Here is a 20,688-nt window from a genome sequence, read left to right as displayed (position 1 = left end):
TTTTTTTTTTTTTTTTTCTTTCACTCAAGAAATAGCAAGCGTGTTCTCTTTCAGTTTTCTAACTGCAGGTCTTTGCACTTTTCATTATAATATTTTACTTTGTCTTCTCAAGCTGCCCTTTGATATCTTCTGTTCAGCTTTTTATCTCGTCATTTTTCCATTTGCTTTAGCTACTCTAAATTTAAGAACAAGTTTCAGAGTCTCTTCTGACATTCATTTTGGTCTTGTCTTCCTTTCTTGTCTTTTTAATGATCTTTTGCTTTCTTCATGTATGATTTTCTTGATATCATCCCACAACTCATCTGGTCTTAGGTGACTGGTTTTGAATACATCAAATCTGTTCTTCAAATGATCTCTAAATTTAGATTGGATTTTATCAGGATTGTATTTTGGCTAAAGGACCCATTTTAATTTTCTTCAGCTTCAACTTGAACTTGGATATGAGCAATTGATTGTCTGTTCTATAGTCAGCTTCTGGCCTTGTTTTGACTGAAGATATTTAGCTTCTCCATTACCTCTTTCTACAGATGTAGTTGAATGGATTTCTTTTAACTTCATCTGGTAAGCACCACATATATAGCTTCCATTTATGTTGCTGAAAAAAAAGAGTATTTGCAATGAAAAGTCATTGGTCTTACAAAATTCCATCATGTGATCTCTGGCAGCATTTCTATCACCAAGGACATAATTTCCAACTACAAATGATTCTTCTTATTTCCAAGTTTTGTGTTCCAATCAGTATATCTTCATTGCATGTTTGGTCAAGTTCAGAGAGCAGAAGTTGGTAAAAATCTTCAATTTCTTCATCTTTGGCTTTAGTGGCTGGTGCATAAGTTTGAAGGATAGTGGTATTAACTGGCCTTCCTTATTTGGGTATGGGTATTATCTTATCACGAACAATATTGTACTTCAGGATAGATCTTGAAACATTCTTTCTGATGATAAATGTAATGCCATTTCTCTTCAATTTATCAACCCAGGTATAGTAGGCCATATGTTTATCTGATTCAATATGGCCAATACCAGTCCATTTCAGCTTACTAATATGTAGAATATCAATCTGTATGCATTTCATTTCCTTTATAACTTCCAATTTTCCTAAATTTGTACTTTGTACATTCCACGTGCTGATTACCAATGGATGTTTATGGCTGTTTCTTCTCATTTTAAGTCATTCCACGTCAACAAATGAAGGTCATAAAAGCTTTATTCTATCCACATCATTAAGGTTGACTTTATTTTGAAAAGGCAACTCTTTCCCAATCATATTTTGAGTGTCTTCCAACCTGAGGGACTCATTTTCTACCACAATATCAGACAATGTTTCAGGGTTATTCATAAAGTTTTCTAGCAATTTATCACAGTATTTCACTGATATTCATAATGTTTTCACTGGCCACTTCTTTATGAAGTGGATAGTCCCATCTTTCTTTTCAGTCTGTCTTGATCTGGAGACTGTGCTGAAACCTGTCCATTATCCATTATGTGTGAAACTGCTGGTGGTACTGGAAATACTGGTGGTGTATCCTCCAGATTCACAGCAACATGCAAGGCACCACCGTATGACAAACTGACAGATGAGTGGTGGAACCTTGGCCCCAGTGGTCAAGATATAGCATTAAAGAAGCTGTCAACCAGGACTGTGCTCTCAGTGGAGAACCACAGCCTCACTATATACTTCAAGCTGATGGATATCTATATCTATATCTATATCTGTATCTATATCTGTATCTATCACCTGTCTATCTATCTATCTATCTATCTATCTATCTATCTATCTATGTCAGTTTGTTGTATTATGGTGGCTTAAATGCTGCTGTGATCTAGAAGCTATACATATCACCATTATTTTAAGTACTAACAGAGTCATCCATGGTAAATAGGTTTCAGTGGAGCTTCCAGTCTATAAGACAGATTAGGAAGAAAGGGCACAGATAGTCTTATGGATCAGAACATAACACTGTCTGATTTGCTTGTTTTGGACATTTCTTTAGGAAGAAGCAATTGCTGGAGAAGAACATCATGTTTAGTGAAGCAGAGGGCCAACAAAGGCATGGGAAACTGTCATTGAGATGGGTTGTCATAGTGGTTGCAAAAAAGTATTCAAACATGCTAGCACTTGTGAGGTTGATGAAGGACCAGGCAGCATTTTGTGTGTGTGTGTGTGTGTGTGTGTGTGTTGTACATGGGGTTGCAATGAGTCACAGTTGACTTGATGGTGACTAACAATAAGCAACATATATGTATATTTAAATAACTGTCCAAAAGTGTAGAGTAAATGAATAAAGAACTTTACGTTAAGGCTTGAGTCTCTTTTTAATATTACAGGAATATGTTGTACCTCCAACCTCCCAAATGCATGCTGCATAGGGAGACTGATGTCTGATAGAATCTAATATCAGTGATTTATCTGATTTTTAACATGTGTATTTTCATGCATCAAACCTTTATTAATGGCTACTTCATGCTAAGCCCTATTTTAGAGGAAAGGAATATAGAAATAAGTCAAATGAAGTTCTGGCACTCAAGAGTTTATATCCAATCATTTAAGGGAACACAAACATTTTACTGGTAGCTTCTCAGAGTAAAGAGATGTTTTCAGTGGACTAATCTCATAAGGAACTAACTGTAATGTATATAGTCTTTCATCATTTTTTTTTTTTAACTTCCAAGGAATCCCCTGGGTGTGTTTATGAAAGTGCAGATTCCTGGGCTCCACTTGCCACTGTATCAGAATCTGTCAGATTTGAGCTCAGATATGCATTCCAAAATGTGCAAAGTAAAAATCACCAGAACAAGGAATAAAATAATTTCTAAAACTGTCTCTTCTCTCCTTTTCATTCCTTTGTCAGCCTGAATCGATGCCCGTCTGGTGTCTCTCCTCCCTCTAGTTCATAGAGCTGAAAATGTTGCTCGGCTTGATGTAATAAGAATAACTATAATAATACAAATTGCATATTCCACTCAATATGATGCTGCTCAGAGAATTGATGGGCCCCATGTGGAGCAGTCATGTATCAAAGCTGCAGGACCTGCATAGAATTGAGGAAATGCCAGTGTTCTCCTTCAGTTTATGTTCCCTGTAACCTTGTGGTCTCTCTCAGTTGCTGTACCAGAAAACAGGTAATCCATCAAAAGAGAAACATCATAAACTACCCTTTTGCCCTCCAAAGTACCTTTTTATTTCCCTACTGCCTTCTTATTTCAAAATTGAAGTTGGAAAGAGTTTCAAGATAGCATGGAATTCTTGGGGCTTCCAATCTTGGCCCCAGTGGTTTCGTCCCCAGCCTGTCCCGAGTTTCTTTATTTCTTTTTCATTTGTCAGAGATAGCTCTTCTCTTCCCTCAACATTGCTTTATGTCAGAGAACAATCACAAATTATAAAGAAATCGTGTTGTAGATCACAATGCTTTTGTGCCAGATTTGTCAAGTGTCTGGTTCAACATAATTGCCTGACAATGACTGTTCTCCAGCATTTGAATATGCTAGTAGTTTTGCAGTTTCTTTGTATGTATGTATCTTTTTTTTTTTTAAATTTTTTGATAAAGGAATAATAATAACCAAACAAAAAGAAACACAGAAAAAGAAAAAGGAAAGAAAAAAAAAATGGAGGTATGAGAATGAATCAACATCCAGAATTCTTAGCAGTTTTGTAGCAAGTACAAATATCATAATCTATTTAGCTATTTGTGTCATCTGCCAGTGACCATCAGAACAGCACCCAATACTACCCAGAATATGGGCAAGAGAGTCAAGCATAGTTTCTGAAGATGACAGAGAGACAATTATCATAAGTTTCAGGATATGAAACTCACCTATTTTACTGGAATTTCTTCCATTTTTGAAGATTATTGAAACTGCTAAAGAAGTGTCACATGTTCTTTGCCCTTTTAAATTCAAAATTCAATTTACTTCATTATTGAGATCACCCTCCAAGAGAAGTAAATTATTATGTTGTTCTTCGCATACAACAATCAAAATAGATATTGAACACTCTATTGCTTTTATGAGTAATTACTTGACATGGATTTACTCCTAATTCTTTTGTCACTCACAGAAGGTCACTGACACCATTTTATATGAAAGCAATATAAACTAAGAAAAAGTTTAATTTATTATGTAAACATACATAGTAATCAATCCTGTTAAAATAACTATATCTTACAGTCAACACGTTTATGCTACACTATATGTAACTTACATGTCAAATATACATAATATTTTTAAATGAACACACCTGTACTTATTTCCTAGTAGAAATGAATCATCAATGACTTTGAAGACCACCAACATGTTTATTATCTTCCAGAGGTAATCACTGTTTTCAATTTTGTATTTATCATCTTATTTATTTATTTTTTGGATAATTTTACCATGTGATTCTTATGTGCTGAGCAAATAACCCAAGGACCTGGACTATATGAAGAAGAACATGACATCAGTATTGGAGGAGGACTCATTAACAACCTGTGATACTCAGACAACACAATCTTGCCTGCTGAAAGCGAACATGACATGAAGCACTTACTGATGTAGATGAAAGACTGCAGTCTGCAGTATAGATTACACCTCAACATAAAGAAAACAAAAATCCTTATAACTGAACCAATAAGCAGCATCACAATAAATGAAGAAAAGGTTGAAGATGTCAAAGATTTCATATTACTTTGTTCCAAAATCAACAATGGAAGCAGCATCAAGAAATCAGATGGCTTATTGCACTGGGCAAATCTGCTGCAAAAGACCTCTTTCAAGTGCTGAAGAGAAAAAGTATCTCTTTGAAGACTAAGGTGCACCTGACACAAGCCATGGTGTTTACAGTCATCTTATATATGTGTGAAAGCTGGACAATGAATTTTGAGTTGCGGTGTTGGCCAAGAACACGGATACTACCATTGACTGCCAGAAGAACTAACAAAGCTGTCCTGGGAGAAGTGCAGCTGGAATGTTCCTTGGAAGTGAGAATGGTGAGACTCTGTCCCACTTACTTTGGTCATGTCAGAAGGGACCATTCCCTAGAGAAGGATATCATACACGGTAAAATTGAGAGTCAGAGAAAAGGGGGAAAGGCCCTCAATGAGATGGATTGACACATTGGCTACAATGATGGGCTCAGGTATTGAAAGCCTTGTGAGGCTGGCACATGATTAGGCAGTGTTTTGTTCTGTTGTATGTAGGGTTGTTACGAGTTGGAGGCAACTTGATGGCATCTAACAACAACAACAATTTGACTGTATTCATAAACAACATAATGTTTAATTTTGCATGTCTATAAACTTCTTATAAAAAGAATCATACACTTATTTTATAGCTTACTTTATTATTGAATATAATTTGTGATATATATTTATGTGATAAAAGTTGTTGTTGTTGTTGTTGTTAGGTGCTGTTGAGTCATGTCCAACTCATACAAACCTTATGTATGAATGAAACACTGCCAGGTCCCACACCAGCTCCATGATTCCTGCTATACTTGAGCCCATTGTCGCAGCCACTGTGCCAATCCATCTCATTGAGGGCCTTCCCCTCCTTCATCCACCCTCCACCTTACCAAGCATGGCATCCTTCTCCATGGGATGGTCCCCTCTGACAACATGACCAAAGCAAGTGAGACGAAATATGGCCATTCCCGCTTCCAAGGAGCATTCCGCTGTACTTTCTCCAGGACAGATATGTTAGTTCATTTAGCAGTCTACAGTACTTTCAGCATTCTTCACCAGCACCACAACTCAAAACCATAAATTCTTCTTTGGTCTTCCTTATTCATTGTCCAGCTCTCACATGCATATGAGGAGATTGAAAATATCATGACTTGTGTCAGGCACACCTTAGTCCTCAAGGAGACATCCTTGCTCCTCAGCATTTGAAAGAGGCCCCTTGCAGCCAACTTGCCCAGTGGTAGGCATCATCTAATATCCTGACTGCTGCTTCCATTGGCATCGATTGTAGAACCAAGCATTGTGAAGTCTTTGACAACTTCAATCTTTTCTCCACTTATTGTGATGCTGCTTATAGGTCCAATTGTGAGGATTTTTGTTTTTTTATATTGAGATGTAATCCACACTGCAAACTGTATTCTTCACTCTTCATCAGTAAGTGCCTCAAGTCATCCTCACTTTCAGCAAGCAAAGTTGTGTCATCAGCACATTGCAGGTTGTTAATGATTCTTTCTCCAATCTTGATGCCACATTCTTCTTCATATACTTCAGCTTCTCAGATTATTTGCTAAGCATACAGAATGAATAAGTACGGGGAAAGGTTACAACCCTGAAGCACTCCCTTCTTGATTTTATATCATGTAGTGTCCCCTTGTTCTATTCGAACAACAGTCTTCTGGTCAAGGTACAGGTTCCTCATGAGCACAATCAAGTGTTCTGGAATTCCCATTCTTCTCAATGTCATCCACATTTTGTTATTATCTACACAATCAAATGCCTTTGCATAGTCAATAAAACACATGTAAATATCTTTCTGGTATTCTTTGCTTTGAGCCAGGATCCATCTGACAGCAGCTATGACATCCCTTGTTCCACATCCTCTTCTGAATGCAGCTTGCACCTCTGGAAGTTCTGTCAATATACTGCTGCAACAGTTTTTGAATTATCTTCAGTAAAATCTTACTTGCATGCAATATTAATGATATTTTGTGATAATTTCCACATTCTGTGGGATTACCTTTCTTTGGAAGGGGTACAAATATGGGTCTCTTCCAGTCAAGTGGCCAGCTAGCTGTTTTCCAAATCTCTTGGCATAACAAAGCGAGTGTCTCCAGTGGGGCATCTATTTGTTGAAACATTTCAATGAGTATTCTGTCAATTCCTGGAGCCTTGTTTTTTGCCAATTATTTCAGTGCAGCTTCGACTTCTTCCTTTAGTACCATTGGTTCTTGATCATATGGCACCTCCTGATATGGATGAAGATCTACTAGTTCTCTTGGATACAGTGATTTGGTGAATTTCTTCCATCTTCTTTCGATGTTTCCTTCATCATTCAATATTTTGCCCAATGAATCTTTTAATATTGCAACTCGAGGTTTAACTTTTTCCTCCATTCTTTCAGCTTGAGAAATGCCGAGCATGTATTTCCCTTTTGGTTTTTTAACTCCAAGTCTGCAGATTTCATTGTGGTAATTAGCTTTGTCTGCTCGAGCTGCTCTTTGAAATATTCTGTTCAGCTTTTTTATCTTGTCATTTTTTCCATTTTCTTTAGGTAATCTAAAGTTTCAGAGTCTCTTCTGTCATCCGTTTTGGTCTTCTCTTCTTTTGTTGTCTTTTTACTGACCACTTGCTTTCTGCATGGATGATGTTCTTGATGTCATCCCACAATTTTTGGTCAGTGGTGTTCCATGCATCAAATCTATTCTTTAGATGGTCTCTAAATTCAGGAGGGATATATTCAAAGTCATAAAAATATGGCTCTTGTGGACTTGTTTTAAGTGTCTTTAACTTCAAGTTGAAGTTGCATATGAGCAGTTGATGGTCTGTTCCAAAATTGGCTTCTGGCCTGCTTTTGGCTGAAGATTTTGAGTTTTTCCATCATCTCTTAACACAGATGTAGTCAATCTGATTCTGTGTATTCCATCTGGTGAAGTCCACTTGTATAGCCACCATTTGTGTTGTTGGAAAATGTATTTGCAATGAATAAGCCATTGGTCTTCCAAAATTCCATCATGTGATTTCTAGCATCATTTTTGTCACCAAGGCCAAATTTTCCAACTACCAGTGATTCTTCTTTGTTTCCAACTTTTGCATTCCAGTCACCAGTGATCAAGAACACATCCCGATTGCATGTTCGGTCAATTTCAGACTGCAGAACCTGATAAAAATCTTCAACTTCCTCATCTTTTGCTTTGGGAGTTGGTGTATAAATTTGAATAATACTTGTATTAACTGGTCTTCCTTGTAGGCATATGGTTATTATCCCATCACTGACTGCATTGTATTTCAGGACAGATCTTGAAACATCCTTTGTGATGATGAACACCATGCCATTCCTCTTCAAATTGTCATTCCTGGCATAGTAGATCATATGGTTGTCTGATTCAAAATGGCCAAAACCAGTCCATTTCAACTCACTAATCCCTAGGATATCAATCTTTATGTGCTCCATTTCATTTTTGACAACTTCCAATTTTCCTAGATTCATGCTTCATACATTCCATGTTCTGATTATTAATGGATGTTTATAGTTGTTTCTCCTCAATTTGAGTCATGCCACATCAGTAAATGGAGGTGTCGAAAGCTTTACCTTATCCATATCATTAAGGCCAATTATACTCTAATATGCAGTTCTTTCTTGGTCCTGTTTTGAGAGCCTTCCAACCTTCACAGCTTATCCTCCTGCACTGTATTGCACAATGTTTCCAGGCCATTCATAAAATTGCCCAGTAATGTATCAGACAGTGGTTTTCTGCTATTCATAAGGTTTTCCCTGGTCAATTCTTTCAGAAGTGGATGGCCTCCTCCTTCCTAGTCTGTCTCAGTCTGTAAGCTGTTGAAATCTGTGCACCATGTGCAACCCTACTGGGTTTGAGACACCAGTGGCACAGCCTCAAGCCTCACAGCAACATGCCACCACAGTATACAAACTGAGAGACAAGTTTGTCTCCCTTAGCTGTTCAAACCTCTCCACCCTCTCCACCCTCCCCTTTCATAGGTCTCTGCCTCTTTCCCTCCACTTGGGAGGGGCATGGCCTGCGTTCCCAGCTTTATCTGGAACCCTGCCTCTGCTTCATTGCTCTGTCTTGCCCCTCTCCTGGCTTTTTCTCTGCTTTCCCACCACTTGGGAGGGGAGGTGGCCTGGGTTCCTGGCCTTACCTTGATCCCTGCCTCTGCTTCCTCACTATGTGATAAGTAGGGTAAACTTTATTTTCACTGCCAAATATATTTCATTGTATTTTTAGTGCACTTTTATCTATTCTAATTTTTTGTAAGTAGACATTTGAACTGCATTCTACATTTGTGCTATTAAAAATGTGCTTTGTTCATTCTTCACATATTGTTCCACGTAAAACAAAATCTGGATTGAAGTAATTAACAGTTAAATCCGAAAAGAAATTAACTAAACGGTGCAGCATCCATTGCTTGACACTGCGTATAGAGTAGGGCAAAGATATCATTAGAGTTGATTACGAATCTGGAAATTTTCATGGGGTTATATGAAGCAGATATCATTTATTTTCTCCCTCCAGTTTTGCATTTTGGATCTTATTTCTCCATCATATGCATCCTTCCTTAGAATTCTACATATACTGTTTGGGGGGAACTTCATTTCACATGAAAGATGTAAGTATGCTCTGGGAATCATAAAGAAAACAGTAAGGGAACCATTCTGTAATCTTTATCTATTGCTTATTATTTTATATTGAGTATATTAAGGTATAAAGAGCCCTGGTGGCACAGTACTTAAGTTCCTGTCTGCTACCTAAAATGTCAGTAGTTTGAATCCACTTGCTGCTCCACAGGAGAAAGACCTGGTTATCTGCTTCCATAAAGATTACATCTTGGAAACCCTATGAGGCAGTTCTACATTTTCCTACAGGGTATTGCTAAGTGGGAATCAACTAGACAGCAGTAAGTTTTGTTTTCTGGTATATATTAAGGTGTGAATGTGTCTCTGTGTGTGTGTGGGGGTGGGTGGGTGTTTAATATTTCTAAAATTTGTTGGAAATATCTATTTTGAAAATTTCTGCCAATGGAAGTTTCTCAGCTTTGAATGTCCACTTCAGATTTATTTAGATCCCCTTCCCCTACTGGATGGCTGGTGCATCACCATGTGGCTCATCTACTCTTTCCCCTTTGGCTACTGAGTTTTATGGACCATTTCTGTAGCTTTATTACCACCACAAGGATGGAACATATTGCTTTATCAGTTGGCCTCTCAGTCAGACAATATTATTACTTGTCTAGTATCAGCACCACTTAAGCTCATGGATGATGTTTTCTATTCTCCCCCAACTACATTTCACCAGTTAGAAATAAGGAGAACAAACAGTTTTCACATCTGGCCATTTCATATTTAATTCACCTTACTCTGATCTTAATGGCTCAAAGCAGGCTCTGGAATTGAATTCCTGTTTTCTAATCCTACCTTCTCCTCTTACTAGCTGCGTATTTTAATCAAGTGGTTAATTTCTTTCCACCTTAATTTACGTACCTATAAAGTGACACATAAACAGTATTGTATAAGTTAGCTCTTGCTGTGTAATAAACTACTCAAAAACTTTGTTGTTATGTGCTGTCGAGTCAGACCCAACTCATAGTGACCCCTCCTTGGGTTTCCGAGGAAGTAGATTGCCCAACATTCCTTCCAAGGAGTGGCTGGTGGGTTTGAACCACCAGCCTTCTGGTTAGCAGTCAAGTGCCTTAGGCACTATGCTACCAGAGCTCCTTCAAAAACTTAGTAACATAAAATAATAAGCATTTATTAATTCTCATGACTCTATGGGTTTTCAGGACTGGTCTACTTATCTGGGTCAGACTTGACTGATCTCAATGAAATTTGTTCATGTGTGTATACATTCATTTTTCATAGGTTGGCTGAGGACTAACTTATATAGGATATCTATAACAGTTCGGCTCTACTGCACATGGACTCTCAGACTAGTGTAGTTTTGTCCTATTACCAATGTCAAGGTTCTAAGAGAGTGAAGCATAGGCTCAGAATTTGCACAATGTCACTTATGCCAAAGCAGGTCAAAAGATTAGCTCCAAGTAAAATGGATGGACTAGTGCCTAAGGCATTTGACTGTTAACCAGAATGCTAGTGGGCAAAACCCAACAGCTACTCCTTGGAAGGAAGATCAGGCAATCTACTTCCATAGAGATCCTACCTTGGAAATCCAAGGAGGTGTCACTATGAGTCTAATCAACTCGACAACAGTGAGTGTTTTTTTTTTTTTTTTTAAGTGGATGGAGTCTATAAAGTTATAACACAAAGGGTATAAATAGGAGGTCATTATATGAGGCTGTGAATATAATAATTTTACTTACAAATAACATTCTCCATGTCTTGCTTTGAGAATTAATCATTACAAACTCCTTGGTGTAAGGTCAGATACACAACAAAAATGTGAAGAATCAGTGTTCCCATGCTAATATCTAAGACTAGAATATGTCACCTTTGTGTCCAAAAGCTATTTGTTAAATACAAATAACTGTGTCTCACTTTCCTAGTGCTGTTGTAACAGAAATACAAGTGGGTAGCTTTGTTGTTGTTGTTGTTATGTGCCGTCGAGTCAAACCCAACTCATAGCAACCCCTCCTTGGGTTTCCGAGGCAGTATCACTACAGAAGTAGGATTGCCCAACCTTCCTTCTGAGGAGTGGCTGGTGGGTTTGAACTGCCAGCCATCTGGTTAGCAGGCAATTGTCTTAGCCACTATGCTACCAGAGCTCCCTGGGTAGCTTCAGAGAACAGAAATTTATTTTCTCATAGTTCAGAAAATTGGAAGTCCAAATTCAGGGTGCTGTTGATAGACAAAGTGTCTCTCTCTGTGTTTGCACTGAGGAAAGATTGTTGTCTCTTTTAGTTTCTATAGCCCAAGTGTTCCTTGGTTCCATAGAGATCTTTCCATGGCATCTATGCTCCTTGCTCCGTTTGTGCCTACTACGGTGTCTAAGTAGAAGTGATTAGGTTTAGGACCTGCTCTACACTGATATGACCCCATTAGCATAATAATACTGTAGTCCCAAAAGGGATCATATCCACTGGAATAGGAGTAATGATTCCAACACATATTTTGTAGGTACACAATTCAACCCATAACGGACTATTTCCCTTATCTCTGGTGTTTAAGAAAAAAAAAAATCCTGAAGTAATTATCAATGCCAAATAGTAAAGTTTCATTCCTAAAATTCTGTAAATTGAGGGTTTGCAAACTTTTTCTATAAAGGGTTAGGTGGAAAATATTTTAGATACTGACGGCCATATGTTTTTGTCTCAATGTTGTCATTGAGTTAAATGTCTCAGTTACCACTCAACTCTGCCATTGTAATGTAATAACAGCCACATGGTTGTTATTGTTAGGTACTGCCAAGTTAGCTCTGACTCATAGCAACACTGTGTACAACAGAACAAACACTGCCTATTATGTGAATAGTGGGCACTATGCACAATTGCAGCCGCTATGTCAATACATCTTGTTGAGAGATAGGTAAATATGTAGACATATTTCAATAAAGCTCTATTTACAAAAGCAGATGTAAGTCAGATGTTGAGTCAGATTTGGCCCATAAAGCACATTTATTTTTTAAAAATAAGAAGCTTATAGAGTTTCACCAATCAATATGATTTGTTCCTAAATCATTCATCTTCCTATTTTCTTTGTTTATGAATTTTTCAGTATGTTAATACTGAAATGATCTTTATTAGGGAACATGTACCTGCAGATATCAAACAATGAACATCTAAAAGTTTTACTTTATACCATAATATGGCTGCATTGATAGTTGAGATACTGCATCAAGTATTCATTGTATAAGAAAGCCAAAATAGAAAAATATTTTGAATAGCTCCTAAACAGTATCATTAATTTAGGTGACTGAGTATAGGTATCCAGCTCATACATTTGAAAACTGACATTATAAATCACATCCTTTTCTTTGTAAGGGGTAAATGATATTCATATTTTGATGTGATTTATTATTGAGAAGTTGAACACAATGTGACATTGATCTATAAGTGTAAATGTACGATAGAAAGTGTGTTTTTGAAGCTATGAAAATTGGCTAAATCTATTGTTTGGTTCCCCACAAAAAACAGTAGCAATATTTTTTTAGATGTCCTAAATTAATTATATTAATTTTAAACCTATGATCCATCAAATAAAGGAGGGACCATGGACCATCATGAAACAAAATAAGTTGATGGATTAATCTAGCAATGACTTTGTCCTTTCAACTTACTGAAAGGCATCTTTGGGACAAGCAACCAGATTCACTGCCTATTCAATGACTCCTTCATAGTAAGAATTAGGTACAGATTGATAGAAGTAAAATCACTCAGAGAATGTTGAGAATCTACAAATATGTGTTTGGAGAAAGTGAAAACTGTTCATCTCATTACAACCATTTTTATACATTTCCATGGAAATCATTACCATTTCAGAAAAGTTGTCTTAGGTGTTCATTTATATTTGTATTCAACCTTCAAATATCTCTTGCTCAACAGGTCTTATTTAGTTTTCTTTAAAATATTTACCACAGATCATAGGTATTCTTTATTTTATCATTGGTATTTGTTCTCTATGTGATCTTAGAACTACATTTATTTAATTTTTATTATTACTCACTTATTTTTAATTTTCACATGTCAAATGCACAAGTAATTTTAGGTGACTTACAAATGTATCACATTTTAAAACAAACCCTTATTATTACCATGGGTGTAGGGCACTGTGCTTGTGAATTAAATGTAGGAGGGAGAAAGAAAGAGGGATAATTGTTCCCAGAAACTTGGATACAATGATTACTATGTTTGAGCACTCGATTTTGTTTTGAACATGATGGGAATGAAAGATAAAATAGAACCATAGTGGTTTTTGTGTTTCTTAGTAAAAGGTAAGAAGAAATGCCAAGTTGGACAGAATAGACATTTTTCTGGAATTACATTGAAAGGAATGTGACATATTTTTCAGAAGATGAAAACTTGTCCATCTTTTAATTCTTTTTACTAAGAGTCATTATATAAGCCAAACAAATAGTGTAAAAACATAATTAAATGGATTGAGCTCAACTAATGAAACACACACACACACACACACATTCTTTTTGGTGCTCTATAATGATAAAAGATAGGATTTGAAAAAAATAAAACATGAACAATAAATATGCAGTAGCCCTTTTAGCTTATACTTAATATTTTATACTTAATTCTTAAAGTCTTCATCTTGTATTGTTGGTTGGGAACCTTGCCAAATGTGGGTAAATTAATAATCTCTATCTTCCATACAGGAGAAATCTAGCATTATCTGTTTGTAATACTTAACACTATTAAATTTAAACCTACCAAATATTTTTAAAGTTTTTTTTTTCATAATTCCAGAGATTCTTGAAAACAAAGCAAATTTCTAAACCTTGTCAGCTAAAGCATTGTCTGCATCAGACAGGGATATTTTCTCAATAATACGGGGAATATTTTTTATCAAAAGTTGATCCTCAGATTTATTTTAGAAGTTCCAGTCCTTGACAATATACTTATGTCTATCATATAACCTTTCAGAAATCCAGGATGATTCCAAATTATCTTAAAAGTCTTTGTACACAAATAATAAATAGTTCTCATTAAAGTAGGCAGCCAAAATGACATGCTTTACACCACACTGGAAGGATCAGAAATTCTACTTTTCTTTACTTTTGTCTTTAACATCATCAGCATTTCAGCTGATTAATGGCACATGGAGACTCACTATCAATGGATTTTACAGGTCCTGCTGGTTACAGTTTTATTCCCAGGGAAAGAGACAACAACCCTTAGACTTTGCAGGTATATACTGTGCAGTTGATCTTGAGAAAGTCTGAGATTGTTGTTATTAGGTGACCTTGAGTCGCTTCCAACTGATAGCAACCCTATGTACAACAGAGTGAAATACCACTTGGCTCTGCACCATCCTCACAATCCTTGCTATGCATGTGCCTGTCGTTGCAGCCACTGTGTCAGTCCATCTCATTGAGGGTCTTCCCCTTGTTCATTGACCCTCTACTTTATCAAGTATGATATCCCTCTAAGGAATGGTCTTTTCTGACAACATGATCAAATAAGTGAAATGAAATCTGGCCATTCTTGCTTCCAAGGAGCATTCTGACTGCACATCTGCCAGGACAGATTTGTTCATTCTTCTAGAAGTTCATGGTATTTTCACCTTTCTTTACCAATACCACAATTCAAAGACATCAGCTCTTCTTCGGTCTTCCTTATTTATTGTTCAGCTTTCACATGCATATGAGGTGATTGAAAATAACCTAGCTTGGGTCAGACACATCTTAGTCTTCAAAGTGACATCATTGCTTCTTAACACTTCAAAAAGCTTTTTCACAAAGGATTTTCCTAGTGCAATGTGATGTCTGATTTCCTGATTGCTGCTTCCATTGTTTTTGACTATGGATCCAAGTAAAATGACCACTTCAATTTTTTCCCTATTTATTATGATTTTGATTAATGGTCTAGTTGTGAGAATTTTTGTTTTCTTTACGTTAAGGTGTAATCCAAACTGAAGACTATAGACTTTGATCTTCATCAATAAGTGCTTCAAGTTATTTTCATTTTCACCAAGCAAAGTTGTGTCATCTTCATATCACAGGTTGTTAATTAGTCTTCCTCCAATCCTGATGTTGTGTTCGTCATATAGTCCAGCTTCCCAGATTATTTGCTCAGGATACAGATTGAATAAGTATGGTGAAAGGATACAACATTGATGTACACCTTTCCTGATTTTAAACTATGCAGGAACCCCTTGTTCTGTTTGAATGACAGCCTTTTCTTGGTCTATGTACATGTTCTTCATGAGTACAATTAAGTGTTCTGGAACTCCCATTCTTTGCAATGTTATCCATACTTTGTTATGGTCTGCACAGTTGAATGCCTTTGCATAGTCAACAAAACACAGGCAGACATCTTCCTGGTATTCTTTGCTTTCAACTAAGATCCATCTGATATCAGCAAAGATACCCCTCATCCATGTCCTCTTCTCAATCCAACTTACATTTCTGGAAGTTTCCTGTCAATATACTGCTGAAACTGTTTTTGAATTATCTTCAGTTAGATTTTACTTGGTTGTGATATTAACTTGGTTGTGATACTCATTGATCATTTTCATATCTACTGGATAACTTTTCTTTAGAATGGGCCCAAATATCAATCTTTTCCAGTCAGTTGGTCAGGTAGCTGTCTTCCAAATTTCTTGGCATAAATTAATGAGCACTTCCAACACTGCATCTATTTGTTGAAAGATCTCAACCAGTATTCTGTCAATTCTTGGAGTCTTTTTTTTTTTTTTTTTTTTGGCCAATTCCTTCAGTGCAGCTTGGATTCCTTCCATTGGTTTTTGATCATATGCTGAGGTATCCTGAAATAGTTGGACATGGACCAATTATTTTTAATACAGTGATACTGTGCATTCCCTTCCATTTTCTTTTTGATGCTTCCTGCATCATTAAATATTTTGCCCATAGAATCCTTCAGTATTGCAACTGGAGCCTTGAAATTTTTCTTCAGTTTTTTCAACTTGAGAAATGTGAAGCATCTTCTTCCATTATGGTTTTTTTTTTTTTTTTTTTTTTTGACTCCAGGTCTTTGCACATTTCTATATAATACTGCATTTTGTCTTCTCAAGCTGCCCTTTGAAATCATCTTTTCAGTTCTTTTCTTTCAACATTTCTTCCATTTGATTTAACTACTCTCCATTCAAGAGCAAGTTTCAGAGTCTCTTCTGACATCCATTTTGGTCTTTACTTCCCTTCTTATATTTTTAGTGACCTTTTGTTTTCTTCATGTATGATGTTGTTTGAGTCATCTCACAACTCATTTGGTTTTCAGTCACTGGTGTTCAACACATCAAATCTATTATTCAGATGGTCTCTAAATTCAGGTGGAATATAATCAAGGCAATATTTTGGCTCTTGTGAACTTAATTGTCTTTAGCTTCAACTTGAAATTGCATATGAGCAGTTGATGATTTGTTCCATAGTGAGCTCCTGGCTTTGTTTTGGTTGAAGATATTGAGCTTCTCCATCACCTCTTACCACAGATGTAGTTGATCTTCTGTATTTTCCATCTGGTGATGTACTCATGTATACCCACCATTCACATTGTTGAAAAACGATATTTGCAATGAATAAATCAATGGTCTTGAAAAATTCTATCATGCAATCTCTGGTGTCATTTCTATTACCAAGGCCATATTTTCCAACTACTGATGGTTTTTCTTTGTTTCAAACTTCCACATTCTAATCACCAATAATTATCAATACATCTTGATTGCATATTTATCAATTTTAGACTGCAGAAGTTGATAAAAATCTTCAGTTTCTTTATGTTTGGCTTTAGTAATTGGTGCATAAATTTGAATAATAGCATTATTAACTGGTCTTCCTTTTAAGCATATGAATATTATCCTATCACTGACAACATTGTACTTCAGGATGATCTTGAGATGTTCTTTTTGATAATGAATGTAATGCCATTCCTGTTCATATATCATTCCTGGCATAGTAGATCATATAATTGCATGATTCAAAATGGCCAATACCATTCCATTTCAGCTCACTAATGCCTAAGGTAGATATTTATCCTTTCCATTTCATTTTTGACAACTTCCAATTTTGCTAGATTCATACTTCATGCATTCCATGTTCTGATTATTAATGGACGTTTGTAGCTGTTTCTTCCCATTTTGATTCATTCCACATCAGCAAATGAAGGTCATAAATTTTATTCCAACCATGTCATTAAGATTGACTCTACTTTGAGGAGGCAGCTCTTCCCCAGTCATATTTTGAGTGCCTTCCAACCTGAGGAGCTCATCTTCTGGCACTACATTGAACAATGTTTCAGGGCTATTTATAAAGTTTTCTGGTAATATATCAGACACTGTTTCACTACTACACATAAAGTTTTCGCTGGCCAATTCTTTGAGAAGTAGATGGCAACTTCTTTCTTCCCAGTCTGTCATATTCTGGAAGCTCTGCTGAACACTGTCCACCATGGGTGACTCTGCTGGTATTTGAAATACCAATGGCCCAGTCTCTACTTTCACTTTCACAGCAACACACAAGCCACCATAATAGGAAAAACTGATAGATGAGTCATGGAACAATTCTCAGGAATTGTACTTAGAAAGAAGTCAAGCTGGGCTTTCCCATTTTAGCCTTAGTCAGAAGACCAATCAGATCATTAGGTGTCATTTCTTCTTTGCAGCAGGGCACTGTTGACCTCAGCACAATACTTTGTTGGTACTTGATACTCCCACATCTGACCATAAAATTCAGTGTCTTGCATCATTCAGGTAGACATCATATAAACCAGAAAATCAAAACAGTTCCCGGCAAGTCAATTGTGACTCACAGCAATTATTGTTAATTTAATGAACTCTATTAGAATTGCTTTTCTGTTTGTAATGTAGATTGTCTCTATTTTGTATTTTTTCTGTGTGTCATCTTTTGGATATTTTGTTTTGTGAAATGAAGCATGTTCTGCCCATTTAGACTGAAAGATTTATTCTTTCAGTTTTTACTTGTCCTTCTCTTTCTCTCCTTAATAACAGCAGCTATAATTTACCAAGTACTTAGTATAGGTCAATTTTATTTTCCAAGGGCTTTTCATATATTCTCTGATTCAATTTGAACAACAATTCTAGGAGGTAAGTATTGTTACAATTATATTTTTACTTATGAAGAAAGGTCCTTCAATCGTCAGTTCAAGGTGACACATTTACCAAGTGGTAGAGCTGGGATTTTAACCAAAGCAACTCAATTCCAGAGCCCATTCCTTAAAACCTTAATTGTTGCTATCTCCCAGTCATTCAAGTACCTGATCAAAAACCTGGTTCCATCAATTATTATCTGTATAACAGTAATTGAGTTACAAAGACTAAATAAGCTTCCATTTCCTAATCTCTTAAAGGAGCCTTAATATCTTCATCAAAGAATTGTTATAACTATTCAATAGGACCATACACATAAGAAGCATTTGTAAGGTTTAAGCAATTTATAAATGTAAGGAAAATTAGTGGTAAAAAGTTTTCATCTAATGGCTGAGGAGGAAAACTCTGTTTCTCCTTTCATGAAAGATGAGAAAGATTAAAGGAAGAAAAGAAACTTACTGAGTACTATTTCTGTGTATGAAATGATAGCTTCAAAGGTATCAAGGAAAATATGACAACAAATTCCTAAATCTGTGATTTCGTTTTCATGAAAAAAAAAAAAAAAAGATGTCCAAATTCTGTACAGATGTCTGTATGTAAAAGTGCTAACTAATTTTGAAGTGAAATGTGAAAGGCTAGATTCAAATATTGTATCTTGGGAAGACTGGTATAATTGGCCCCATAGGAGTCAGATGCCATAATTGGGTGAGCTTTATAGAGCTGATTAGTCATTAGCAGAGAGATACAATTAGGTGAAGAAAAGTGGGAATGACATGTGGGCATAAGAAATGACAGATGGGTTGAGTCAGAAATTTGAAGACATGAAGCCTGTGAGTGTGCTGACAAGTAAGAAAGCCTGGCCGGTGCGGACAATGACATTAGTGGAAAATGAGAGTAAAATGGAGAGAATTATCCAGGGGGGATTTTAAATCTTTTATTTTACGTAATTAGTGTTAGGCTATAGTCAAACATATTAAAATATTTTTCAACACATCAATTTTTGAAGAAGTTCCATAAAATAGCAGAACAATAAATAAATCTTATTATGTAGATTTATCTTTGAAAAGATTTATACTAAGAAAAGATGAAGCCATTCAAATTAATTTGTAACTTGATCATCAAAGAATTTTCTTATTGGAATAATAAATAATAATAACAGATTTTGAACCTGTCTTTATTCAAATGGGAAAAAAAATGGTGTAAAATGATATATTTTAAACTATTTCTCTTTTTAATCTTTATATGAAGGCTTAAGAAACAGAGGTAGAGGGAATGATATCCTTGGACCTAGTAGGGCATTTTCTTTAAGAAAAATTGTTCAATATTGAAGATCAGGAATGTGTCCAAACAACACCATCAGTCATTTTATTTAAAATCATTGCAAATCTGCAAGCAATAGCAAGATAAGTTTCTGCCCAATTATTAATAAGGATAATTCTGATATTTCTCTATTATTTGTTGCTTCAAAGCTTTCCCTACATATTATTTCATCAATGTTCACAATTATTCTGAAAGGTAAATTTTATTATCCCCATATTAAAGAAAGCTTAATGAGAACAAGTAAGTTATTTGCAGAAAAACAGTATAAGACAAAACAGGAGTTTATCCTTATTATTACACTATAACTGTTGTGATAGTTGGAGCTGTGTGTCAACTTGGTTGGACCACAATTCTATGTGGTTTAAGCTGTTGTGATGTGGCTTATCCCATGATGGGATCAGATGATTTTTTTTTGAATAGCCAATCTGTTGAAAGAGAGTTTCTCTAAGGATGTGGCCTGCTTTCAGTATATCTATGGACATCCTGGGAAAAGAGACAGCCTCTGTGGATTGGGATTCTGTAGTGTTGCCTACAACTGTCCATGAGTGAACAATCCACCATTCAGCCTAGAGATCTCGGATTTGTCATTCTTTGGAGTCAAAAGCCAGTACACTGCCTGCAAACCTTAAGCTCCTCAGCACCTGCAGCTGCAAAATTCAGGAAAAGCCTCCAGCTTGATGTTTGATCCAAGAACTTTGGACTTGCCAGCTTCTATAAGTGTGTGAGCCATTTTCCTAAGATAATTTTTTTTCTCTTTCTCTCTATATAAGCTTTATTGGTTTTGTTTCTCTAGAGAACTCAATCTAACACAATTGCCTACAAATGTTCTACTTTAGTTCAAAACCTATATTTGCTAGACAGTAGTAAGTGTAGATCTTTACATTTCTTAATGTCTTGTAGTGAAACAAACCATTAGATAGACAGATAGATAGATAGACAAACACATAGATAGGTATTTTCTTTAGAGCATCAATTTTAAATTAAGTGGCAACTGACATTGATGGATTTCAA

This window comes from Orycteropus afer, unplaced genomic scaffold (assembly GCF_000298275.1).
Source record: "Orycteropus afer afer isolate SDZICR_OR568_19922 unplaced genomic scaffold, OryAfe1.0 scaffold00166, whole genome shotgun sequence".
Taxonomy (NCBI): domain Eukaryota; kingdom Metazoa; phylum Chordata; class Mammalia; order Tubulidentata; family Orycteropodidae; genus Orycteropus; species Orycteropus afer.
The sequence above is the reverse complement of the archived record's forward strand: the minus strand, read 5'-3'. Positions refer to the sequence as shown.